The sequence below is a fragment of the Stegodyphus dumicola genome, chromosome 5 (assembly GCF_044657685.1).
Source record: "Stegodyphus dumicola isolate Sdum_Otavi_A_Nest chromosome 5, ASM4465768v1".
Taxonomy (NCBI): Eukaryota; Metazoa; Arthropoda; class Arachnida; order Araneae; family Eresidae; genus Stegodyphus; species Stegodyphus dumicola.
Genome location: NC_140772.1, coordinates 53,494,925 through 53,508,306, shown reverse-complemented (window position 1 = coordinate 53,508,306; position 13,382 = coordinate 53,494,925). Strand labels below are relative to the sequence as shown.

General features: G+C 33.3%; 1 protein-coding gene across 1 annotated transcript in view; it reads right to left on the bottom strand.

The window, feature by feature from the left end:
* The window catches only part of LOC118187403 (sodium/potassium-transporting ATPase subunit beta-1-like), a 121,245-nt gene extending 108,197 nt beyond the window's left edge, over positions 1–13,048 (bottom strand). The window contains exon 1 of the mRNA XM_035357618.2: positions 12,896–13,048. The gene's annotated coding sequence lies outside the window, so the exon portion shown is untranslated. The remainder of the gene's footprint in view (positions 1–12,895) is intronic.
* Between the last annotated feature and the right edge of the window lie 334 nt (positions 13,049–13,382).

Genomic DNA, 13,382 nt, shown 5'->3' with positions numbered 1-13,382 from the left:
TTTTCTCTCCTCCCTTCCAATGTTTCGCAATATGCAAAATTGGCCTGATGGAGACTATCGAATTTATATAAATCATTCTATTCCCAATCAAAAATGTTGATTTTAGGAGTACGATAGAAAATAAATGTCGTTAGTTAAGAAATTTTTAATTTTTTCTCCGAATGTGAATTTAAAACCCTTTTTATATGTTAATATTTTTGCTGTAAAAAATATTTTTACAAATTTGCATTGGAAAGGTTAAAATACCTAGCAAGTTTCGGTGATGTTGTGTGCATTCCCCGAAATTAAAAAACAATCATTGGGATAATCTTCATTGTATCAGAATGGACCTTCACTGATTGATTAATTGAATTATGGTAAATATTTTTCTCACTGACAAGTTTTTCTGTCAGTTGCCACATAAAATATCAGATTTCACAGAATTTTATTAAAAGGACTCATGTAACCATAATTAATAAAAAAAGGTACTTGGTAATTTTCATTGCAATGAGATTAGAATTTTTCGTTTCATTAATTCGGTATTGGTAAACAGTTTTCTCATTTGGCACGATTTTCTGTTAAGTGCCGTATAAAAATTCAAATTTCACCCAGTTTTACTAAAAGACATTTAACTAAAATTACCACAATATGAAAGCCTCTCTTATTTGATTTGTTTCATGACTTGGAAACCATGAGTCTGGAGCCAATTGTTAAAGATACATTTCGTAACGTAATCTTTTTTAAGCACTCTGCATCGTCGAGTAACTACTCTACCATAATAACTATCAATTTTCTTTTATCTTTAATTCGTTTTTAAATTTCTGGAATGAGTGACAGTTTCCAATAAATGACAATTGATAGGCCATTCGTATTTGAGAGGTCCAGGATCGAGTCCCGATGAGGTCATTGCACATTTTTTACATCTCCTACTTCAAAAAAAAAAAAAAAAAAAAAATCTGAAATGTTTCAGATTTTAAATTACGTCCAAAGGGGCGTTTTTTAACATTTTGTGTGTTACCTTTCTTTATTAAATATCATGTTCCTCGCACTTAAACCATAAGATCCAGTGCAACAGCAATATCGCAAAATAGTTTTAAAACGAGCATATCTTTAGAATTTCCGATACAGAGACTCACGCGCTGGAGATAAAAATGTTTTTTCAGCACAACGTTTGTTGTGGTGATCCACGGTTTGAAAATGGTTTCTGAATCAGAAGAGATTCGTGCACTAACCTAGTGCTTCGCATTAGAGAGTAAAGAACATCTATGATATAAAAATATACTTTTATTTACACAGCGAAAACGCGCAGCAACATTATTAACGAAAGCTCATTCTCCTAATAACATACTTCTTTTTTACACTCCACTTGCGCATGCGCATTGACAATTACCAAAGGAGCTTGGCAGATACTGCCATCTGTTGGATAAACTATTCGCTACATATTCCTCCCACCTGAATTTACTGGGAGGTAAATTCACACATCTGTTAAGTATAATATATGCATAATAGTACAGTATACAATATTGAAGTATAAAATTATGCCTACCAAGATGTTCTAATTAAATTGAAATACAAATTTACCTGGAGATGCAGCATTCCATAATTTCCTAGACATATTAACAGATAATACTAAACCTAGAAAAATAAAAATAAATCAAATTATTACAAAGTATTCAAACAAGTACAAAACATTTCACAGACGTATCACTGGTTTCACAGTTCTACCACTGCTGGTAGTCATAGGAATATTTTCAGTCATATCCTTTTGGACTGGGTTATCCAGCTCAAGTCTGTACAGTCTTTGCACTGGTCTCAGAAACTCAGAAGTCTCCGTTTTTATGACAGCAAGTCTTATTTGTCCATCACGACCAGGTAGCAGCTTTATGACACGCGCCAGGTTCCAAAAAGCACGTTTTTTGTTGTTATCTTCAAGTAGAACAATTTCACCCACCTGGAGAGGTTTAGCTATAGAGTTTTTAATGGACTGCTGACGTAACTGTCCTAGATATTCCACACGGAATATTGTTCTAAGTTGTTCTCTCACCTTTTGTAGATACTTAGCTCGTTTACTCAGTTTTTCCTTATCCACTGTATCGATATCAGGTACTCCTGATTTGGAAATCTCCCGCAGGAACATTTTTGGAGTTAATGGGGATGAATCTTCAACGTCTTCCGACACGTAGGTAAGTGGCCTAGTATTGATTACTCTCTCACAGTCGCATAGTACTGTAAGCAACTCCTCGTAATCCAGGGCAGCATGACCTAGAACTTTTCTCAGAATCTGTTTCACCATTTGAACTAAACGTTCCCACCAACCGCCCCACCAAGGTGCGGAAGGAGGAATAAATTTCCACTGAATTCTTTGCTCAGCGGTCTTTGATCGCAGACTCTCCCAATCAATTGTATGCAGAAGGCTCTCCGCTCCTTTAAAATTACTGTCATTGTCTGAGTATATTATAGATGGTCTTCCGCGACGAGAAATGAAACGTCTCAATGACTGGAAAAAAGCTTCAGTTGTCAAGGATGTTACTGACTCCAGATGAATGGCCCTATAGACCGCACATGTGTAAAGAACAATATAAGCTTTTCGACCATCTTTAAGGCAGAGGGGTCCTGCCAGATCGACACCCACCATCTCAAAAACATTTGCATCACGTACTATATCTTTCGGCAAAATTCCTGGAGTTACATCACAACTTTTGGATTTAAATCTTTGACATTTAACACATTTTCTAATGCAGTTTCGTATTGTCTTACGAGTTTTGAGGATCCAATACTTTTCCCGCAAATGAGACATCACCATAGAAGTACCAGCATGCAGCAGCTCATTATGTGCATTCATTATTAGTAATTTTACTACTGCATGATCAGATGGCAAAATTACAGGAAACTTAAAGTCATCAGTATCGTCGCGATAAGAAATATTGGTTTTAGCTCTGATCAAACCATCACGATCAACTATAGGTCTGAGGTCTTTAATTTTATCATCGTTCACACTCTTAAATGATTCTCTTTGAACCAATAACATAAGAGTTATCTCAGCTCTTTCAATTTCCGAAACTGACGAAATTTTGGAGGTTTCGTTTGTAATTCTTCGTAATTTAAAGTAAAACCTAAGAATCCAACCTAACATGCGTACAATTTTCTTTATGGATGAAAAGTACCTGTAATACCAATTGTCAGGTTTAGAATCTTTGTTAAGAGTTGTCAATACTGATTTACGCCTTTCTGAATTTATGATCTCTTCGTCCGGCAAATCGGTGCCTTTTGACCATGACGATTCTGGTTCTAACAGCCATGATGGGCCCTCCCACCATTTCGACAGCAAAAACTGTTTAACTGAACAGCCTCTAGAAGGGAGATCGGCGGCATTCAGCTCCGAAGGGATGTAATGCCAATCTTCTATTTTTGTAAGTGTTCTGATTTCTTGGACACGATTCCAAACGAAAGTTCCCCACCGTACGTCTCGCTGGATCCAGCACAAAGCGGTTGTTGAGTCAGTTGAATTTGGCATGTTCAAATCTGAAAAGACCATACGTCCCAAGCGTGCTCCGATTAAGCAGGATAATAATTCCAAACGAGGAATGGATATACTCTTTAAAGGCTTAACTCTAGTGCGTGCTTGCATAAAATTTAAATAAACCTTATTTTCGGTCTTCACTCTTAAGAAAATGCAGGTAGCATAGGCATGCTTGCTGGCATCGCTGAAAACATGAAGACTTACATCTTCGTTAACCGATCTGTCAATATTAAGCCATCTAGGAATTTTGACATCAGACAGCAGTTTCATTTCCTTTACCCATTGTATGGACTTCTTTTCTAAATGTTCTGGCAATTTTTGATCCCAATTTAATCGTAATTTCCAACACTCTTGCAATATCACCTTTGGGAACAGGGTAACGGGAGAAAGGAAGCCTACTGGGTCAAATAACTTATGCGCGCAAGAAAGGAGTGTTCGTTTACTCGCGACAATCTCCTCTTTCTTTAGTGACTCAATTTTACAAGAAAAGTATCATCCTTCAAATCCCAATTTAACCCTAGAACGCAAACGAATGTATCTAATTTAGAGTTGGGAATTATTTCGGTTTCACAATTCGACTGCCATCCTCTAAGATTAAACTTTCCCAGTGACAATAACATTCTCGATTCTAGTACAAATCTATTCAATTCTTCAACATTCTTAAAACTAGTCAGGCAATTATCAACATAGAAGGACTCCTTCAAAATGTTGGCTGTAACTGCAAACTGATCAGGGGCACGATTTAAATGATAGTTCAACGTAGCGGCTAACAAAAATGGACTACAGTTAAGCCCAAAAACCACGCGACAATGTCTGTAAATTTTAGTATTCTCTTCTTCTGCACCTTTCCAAAAGAAACGCAAATAATCTCTATCCTTCTCTCTTATACCAATCTGCAAGAAAGCTTTCTCAATGTCTGAAATTACTGCAAGAGGATATTTCCGAAAACGATTCAACAATGTTGGAATTATTTCTATTAGGTTGGGACCTTTCTCAAGACAATCATTTAAGGAAAGTTCTCCTTTGGCGTGTGCCGAAGCATCAAAAACTGGCCTTACTCGCGTAGTTTCACTAGATTCTTTAAAAACCGGCCTATGAGGCAAATAGTGCTCTCTATCTACTTCGCCTTCATTTACCTCTTCAATAATTCGTTCCTTCAACCAAGTTTTAAATACTTCCTGATAAACTTTAATTTGATTCGAATCTAATAATTTCCTTCGCGTATTAGTCAGGCGTTTTTGTGCCAACGTTTTATTATTAGACAAGCGAGAGGGGTCCAGTACCCAAGGTAATGCAGTTTCATATCTCCCGTCTGAATCCAAATTCAAATTTTCCTCAAAATATTGCATGGTCTCCTCATGAATTTCAGCTTTCGTTTTAGACTCAACTGGGTCATTTATACCAATAACGTCTAACTTCCACAAGTTTTCTGCTGATCTTTCGTTTAGCAATAAAGAAACACATGCAAGAGAATCATTTATATCCGAAGATTCCTTCGCTGGAATTTTACCCATTAAAATCCATCCCAAACTTGTTTCCATCGCGACCGGACCACTTTAATATTTCCGGTGAATAATTTTCCAGCAATATCAGAACCTATCAACAATTTAATGTCACTTTCGTTTTCGAGAGCATTACCCTCTACATCTGACACTTGAATATTTAATTTACGAAGTTCTTTCAACCAAGGACCTTTAGGTATTTTCTTAACAGATAACAGATTCACTTAAACAATGCACACTACATACATATTTATTATCAAGGCTACTCAAATTAACTATATATTTAGAATGCAATTTTTCTTTTGTTTCTACACCTCCGAATAATTTATGAACTAATTTCACTTCACCAACACTGTTACATTTCAAAGAATCTGTAATATCTTTCGTTAAATAACTTCTCTCGCAACCCGTATCTATAATCCCTCTGACTATCCTTTCCCTGTTGCCATTTTTTACCCTTACGATTAATGTTTGTAGTAACACATCGGAGCTCGCGGATCTGCTAGCCAAAACATTGACCTCGTTTTTCGCCAAAGGCTCTACTTCTTTAGTCTCTTTCAATTGAGAAGGAACTTGTTGACACATTACTGCCAAATGCCTTTTCTGGCAAATTAAACACTTAACCTTGGACTTACAGTTACGAGAAATATGGTTTTTCTTCAAGCATAATAGACATAAACCCTTCTTAAATATTAAATCTTTTTTATCCTGATATGTAAGCGTACTAGCTTTAAAACATTTTTCTGTTAAATGTGGCTTATCACAAAATAAACACGATTCCTCAACTTTCTTAATAGGAGCATTTTCTTTAAATTTGTCTCCTGTATACAAATCATTACAAGTAGGAATATTAGACTCATCATTAATGTAACTTTTAGATTTTCTACTTTTATCAAAAGAAAAACGCGCTAATTTAATTCTCTCTTCAGATATCACTTCATTTTTCAAAAACAGAAGAATAGATTCAAGATCGCTCTTACCTTGTTGTGACGAGCTCTCCCGTTCCCTCTCCCACACGCGTAAGATGTCAGGGGGCAGGCAAGATTCAACTAACGGAAAAATAACACTAGCGTATTTATCTTCAGTCACACCGAGAGATTCCAGAGCACGCAGTTTTGTTTCTAAACTGTCGTACAACGATGATAGCGCAAAGTCCTTTTTGGTTGCATTATTATTTATCAACACAAGATTCAATAAATCCCGAACGTACACTTGTATAAGAATATCTTCACGTCCAAAACGATTCTTTAAATGTTCGATGACTTTCGGATAATTTTCTTTAGTTGTCGGGAAACTCTGCACTATTTCCCGTGCTTTCGATTTGGCAGCAGTAGCCTGGATCAGATATACGAATTTCAAATGATCATCTAGCACTGGATCTTCGTGTATCTTACTAAAGGTATTCCAGAAATTCAACCATTGTCGTGGATCACCTGTAAATTCAATCAAATTTATTTTCGGAAGCTTCAAATTCGTTGCCGTTGTTCTTGAATCAACAGTTCTGGTTTCATTTACCGATGCATGAGTCAGCAAATTTTTCTCTAGTTTCACAGTGATTTGCTTCACTTTCATCCTGGCTGCTATTAATTTCTCCTTGTAAGTCTCACATGACTCAAATTCTTTAGTATATTCTTCTTGCGAGACTTCTTTCGATTTTGATAGGAGATCCAATATTTCTTCATCCAACTGTTGTAGTCGAATTCCTTTATCTTCCAGGATTTCCAGGAACGATAATAGAACATCACTGTTCAATTCTGACTCATTCAAATGTCCATGTAGGCTATTATATGCTTTCGTGAAGGCTGCACGCAGTGGTATTCTTCTTACTTTCAAGGCTTCCATTTCTGCTGTTAAACCATCAAAAGTGTCCTTTACCCAACTAATGCGTCCTGTTAGACGGACGCCACTAGCTTTCGTTAATAATGTTGCTGCGCGTTTTCGCTGTGTAAATAAAAGTATATTTTTATATCATAGATGTTCTTTACTCTCTAATGCGAAGCACTAGGTTAGTGCACGAATCTCTTCTGATTCAGAAACCATTTTCAAACCGTGGATCACCACAACGTTGCCATTGCTCGCTTTGAAATCCTTCAGTTTGTTAATCAAAAATTTGTCAAAGTTTTAAAAAATAGGAAATCGATCATAAAACAAATTTCAAATTTCAAATTTGGTCTTCCACATGCTCATATTCGTTGGAGGATTACGTTATTCAAAATTCGATGACTCTATGTACCGTTATTTTATGACAATGTGAGAAATATACATACATTTATGCAGATTTTTCATTATTTAATTTCTTCAAATATAATGCAGGACTCTAACATTTTGTGGCAACAGTTTGAAAAGTGAACCGACATTTATGAGTCCGACGCAAAATGCCAAAACGAAACTAATAGTCCTTCGGGATTCAAATCCCTTTGGACTAAAAAAAAAAGGAAAGGAGAAAAAAAAAATAGCTCTACAAACTGGTTAACCATACTGCATAAAATTTCTACAATTTCCTGTCCGATTATTAAAAAGTTTGAGATCTCTCAAATACAACAGAGTGTAACTGTCAGACACTGCAACTCCAGGGTTGTGTTTAAGGAATTAGTATTTTCAGCTCCCCAAGAAAAACTGCAGATATTTTCGCTGTCGAAAGAAATAAATACCACCTACGAGGTAAGGAATATTTTCCTTTCTTTTTATGTGTTTACCCACTATTCAACACAACCGCCTTATTAGAGTTGAGCTCGCGGGGAAGACCGAATTTCAGAAACGCCAGTTCATTGTAATCTCACTAGAAAGACCCGGAAATATGGGCAATGATTTTCTAAGTACAGCAAAAAAGCTCCTTACTTTCAAGAGATTTGACAGTTTTCATAAAGCTGAAATTCTTAATATATCTAATTCCTGACATGAAGATTGTGTTTGCTTTGAAATATCCTTCCCTGTGCCGCTTAGCAGAAGTCCCAGTCCTTGAAAATTTCTAGAAGATCTGAAAATTTTTCTCCTGTTTCCTCAATAGGAGAAAAATTTGCCAGTCTGAAGATGAATAAATTTTTAAAGAGGTATCGTATTCATTTGTGCTTACTCGCATGCTGTTAAGTGATTGGCACATCCTAAAGGAAAATTCATGGTTCGAATCGCGATGACGTGATTTTTCGCGTCACGTGACTCTGAAAAACCTAGGGGTTTCTTCAGTGGTGGCTGATTGAAAACATTATGAATCATAATTCATCAACTATTAGACTTGCTTAACTAGTCTGCTGTATCTCTCCAGTAGCCCATTGAGGAAGATTGTAAAGAATTATCGTATTTCTCCGCGCGTGCTCTCGTAACTGAATGGCTAAGACCGTTGAATATTGATAGTTCGACCTCGCTTGGATTAGAATACAACAATACAGTCGCCAGCGAACGGGCCGACTGTATTGTTGGTTTTCATGATTCTCCCTTGTGTAACTTGAATAACCAGTTTTCCTCAGAAAGTTATCCACGAAAACATTCCTCCTCTCAGGCAGAGAGCCCTTGTAGCTTTGCCATATTCGAATAACCTAATGTAACTTAACCTAACTGAAAGTGCTTTTGTGATATAAGTGATTATAACACATTCTACTAGCAAGCCAAAGATTCGCAATTTGAATCCTGGCGAGAGCAGAACATATTTTTCAAGTCTTCTTGCTTTGAAAAACTTAATGATCTCTACTAATTCATCGTTCACAGATACCGAGACGCAGCGAAGTCTATCTACAACTTATCAGAAAAATATTCTTCGGAGAGGTTTCAACATTCATCCTCGAATTTTGTTTTGTATCTCCGTGAACGTATTGTGAACAGGTTGGCTTTGTCGTTTGGCCTTAAAAATGGGGAACTATTTCTTAAGTGTATACTTTTCAGTGAATTGCGAAAACCAGTTGTATAGAATGAAGGAGAGGATACGACTCTATTATTGTGAACATAAACTTTCTAAAACCCAAATCTTCTGTGAACTATTGAATGTTTTAAAGTATTGTTCTAAAATTCCTGTAAATGTAATGTATAGTGAAAGTGAAATGGAATATATCGCCGAATAGCATTGAAAAATAAATATTTAAGGTAATTAATTTCCCGATGCGTTATTATTTTTCCTCTGCAGCAACATTCAGTCCGAATTACTACAAATATATAAAAAGTGCTTTTTGTTAGAAGACCGTGTGTACCCTCATAGACTTGAATATCTAGAAAATTAAAAATCGTTTAATTAAAAAAAATAAATAAATACAGGCACATTAAAAAAAGAGTTCCTGGTTATTAAAGATAAGGATGTGTTTTCTTTAAATACTGACAACAATTTATTTTTTTGTTTTTAACTTCCTTCAACTAGTAAAAGGAAATCCAATTAAAAAATATTAAGAGTTTCTAAATATGTTCTTAAGGGATTATTTTTTGAAAAGTATGAATAGCTTTAAATAGAGCCTCTGTTTGTTACTATTTATCCGTGATGATAGTCTTAACATGGAGAAAATATCATATTGCGAAACTACGTTATGTAACATAACATCTGTTTTAATTCCTAAGATTTGTTAAACTTGAATCAAAGGGGGTTCAAGTAATTAAAGAATGAAAAAAGAATTATGAAAGAAGAAATTTTTGCTCTTTCAGAAGATATAATTCTTTAACCGATTGCCAGATACATACTAAATTAAATTTAAATATTGTTTGCATTGTTTCATATTTCACAGTTGGTTGCAGAAACTGATTCAAATCAGTTTTTACAATAGATTTTAATCATTTTCAATACATTAATACACTCATCAATCCCACCAAATAAAATAAATTAATTTAGGAATCATATGTCACCTACGTTAAATTTGCTATACTTAATCAAGCATTGTAAATCCTCACCACTTATCTCTTTCCACTCCATTTGTTTGGTGTCACTATAGGGTTATGTTTGTTATTCATCGTAACACCTCAAATACCACTACGATTACATGACAAACCATTTAAAGTTTCTTCGAAATTAATCCAGACTTAAACTAATAGTATTCTGTGGTTTTTCAACCCGTATGTTCACTAGTCAGCTCCCAACTATAATATTACTCAATAATAATTCTATGCCACAGAAAATGAAGACTCACTGACTTCTGATTAACCGCGCTATAAGACGCACAATTATACCTAGATAATAAGAAAATACGAATAAATTGAAAAAAATCCTCCAATCCTGTAGAAAACAAATTCTTAAATTTTAAAATAACGACACAAAATCTATCGCAAGAACAGCAAAGGAAAAATAACAGGATTTGTTCATTCTGTTGGCATCGTTTACATCAAAGTAAATAGACAAACAAGTATAGTAATACAGAAACCTTTGTTTTATGTATATAAACTGACAATGCATTTTAATAGTAATTCTAAGTGATTATTAAGCTAAATTATTAAGTTCATGATTTTTCAGAAATTTTTTAATGAGCGACACATGACGACTTAAAAGAAATGAAAACAGAAAATGGAAAAAGAATGTAATTTTCGTCATCCTGTTGACATTGTGTACACATAAAGGAACTGAAGCAAAACTTCTTTAATTATCTTAAGGTATTTCTGCTGCTACACTTATAAACGCTTTCAGATTAAACATGAAACATAATTCGTTTACACGACAATGGGTTTTACAAGCGGTGTTAAATAGGTGATTACTAAATTATTAAATCAATTAATTCTTCAGTAATTTTAAAACAGCGACACACAATATATCTCAACTAGTAAATTTAGGAAACAATCGGATTAATTTTCTGTTGATGCTGTTTATACATAAAAATGCCGAAGCAAAATTTTTAATCATTTTAAGGTATTTTAGTTGCTGCATTTGGCAACACTTTGCGATTAAAGATGAAACATAACTCATTTGTACTATACAAATTATTATTAGTAATTCTAGATATTATTAGCAATTCTAGATAATTGCTAAACTAATTTAAACATAAATTATTTCTGAGCATCTAAGCAGATGATTAAATGCGATAATAAATTAACATTTACAAAAATACAAGAAAAGAAGAGCTGGTACTCTTCTGTTATCGCGACCAGATTAAAAAATGTATGCGCATACCGCATGTGTGTATGTGCATATATGTGTGTGTGTATACACACACACATACATAAGTACAAGTAGATCATCTTAATAATAACTGAATCAAAATCAGCGATCTCATAAAATTTACACCTTTAAATCAACAGTACTTGATAAATTTCCCCTTTTTATATTGTCTCAATTATTGACAAATTGTATCTACACGAAATAAGGAAAAGATCTGCAGTTTGAGAAGACTTCAGATTATAGTTTAATAACTTAAAGAAGAGTTTAACATTAAACATGTTTAAAATTGAAAGTATACCAAACAATTTTAAAATTTAGAAAATGCATAAGTATTTCGCTTTTCATCTTAAATAAAGTAATACTTATTTTTGCCAACTCTTAAAACCAAATATCATAAAACTAAATGTTAAAATTAAATAAAAAAAATCAATTCCTAAAGCTTTCAGACGTTTGTTTATGAATCACAATTTTGAACACAACATGTTATAAAAAAGTATTAAATTTTAGTATAAAAATCAGGAGAGGGATTGAAAGATGACGACAGTCTTTTTATTAATACAAAATATTACCATATAAATTAGATTTTATTTTAATTGCAGACAAGAGTGTACTCAAAAATTGAGCTCGAACAATTATTGGGTACTAGAAACTTACTTTATTTATAATATTCATGTATAAAATAACAACTGCTGAAAAGTATCGCCATATTTACTCGAAAAATAAGACCTCCATTTTTTTACTAAGTTTTTTTTTTTTTTTTTTTCCCTAAAATTTGATAGGTTTTACGAACGGATATTTTGATAAATGAAACTGCAGAATTAGAGCAAGGAGTTTAATCATCATGCCATATAGAATAATTACAATGTTTAAATATAAGATTCTCTTCCCCAGAATTACTGCAAAATTAAATAAATATTTAATACGCTTTTTATTTCTTAAAATGCATCATAAAATGTAAGAAAAATCTAATATTCGAGAGGAATCTTATTTTCGAGTAAACATGGTACTAAGAAGTCCAGACAAAGTTATTTTTTAAAAATTAACTTAATATTAAGTTAATTTTTAAAAAATAACTGTAATATTACATTCAGTAACGTACTCATATAAAAACTCAGTAAAGGCAAATGAAAGATCTTATTTATCATGAATTGACCACAATATCTATTTATATCCGATTTGATTTTATTGAAATTGAAAACGATAACGCTTAAAACGATAACACTTTACTGGAGGTATTTAAAAAAAGTAATATGGTCCCAAGTTATACATTTACAGAAATAACATCAAAAGCATTCTGTACTATAAATTTTTTCAAATTATTACATGTTTGAAAATCTAAATCTCTTATTTTTACGAATTATTCTATAATTTCAGTTCAATATCGCATTTTTTTTTTTTTTTTTTTTTTTTTTGAAGTATTTATTACTAAGAAAATAATTTTCTTTGAGTCAAACTTTTATCCTTATACCAATTCTTTATCTACCGCAATAAAATTTACTTTTATTGCTTATGGAAAAATAATCTAAATTATATGGTTTTAATTTATTAACTAATTGTATAATAATATTAGAAAATTTAAGCAAATCTAATTTATTATAAATTTATTAAACCTTCTGGATAACAGTCTTAAACAGTTGTTTTTAAGGAAGCAGAAATTCTATATAAAAAATATTGAAAGACATATTTAATATTTATTTTCAAAATTAATTTTATATAACAGAGAAAATAAATGCACAAATAATCCATAAGCAAAGCGCTTGTATTCAAATATTCTTAAATAAATTTCGGAATTTAACGAAAGGCAACAGCAATTATATGAAGATTAGCGGGACTTACTTCTGTTCCGAAGGGAAAAAATTACTTTGATATCCCCGCTTTGTGGAACGACTGCCTCTTTACTCATTGGTTATGCACAAGAGAATTTTGAGACATGCGCAGTGTAACGTCAGACGATTTCCGGTATTGTTTCAATAATGGTGTTATTGGCACGCTTAGGATACTTTACATTCTTTTTGATTTGTTTGATGGCTGCACAGCAGACGGAAAATTCGAGTAATTTAAAATCTCTTCTCTCTTTTCAAACAATCGCGACTTTTTTCACGGTAGCGTAACAGAAATACTACGAACTTCATTTTCCCCGCATTTTGGAATCGATTGCGCTCTGATTCTCTAAATGAACTATAAAAAAAGATTAAAAAACTGATATGATCCAGCAACAATGCTTACTAATGATTCAGCTTTATTTTTTCTTAATATGAGATGGCGCGATTTTTCAGTACTTCACAGATCTTCACTAAAAGAATAAAAAAAAGAACAGAAAAGA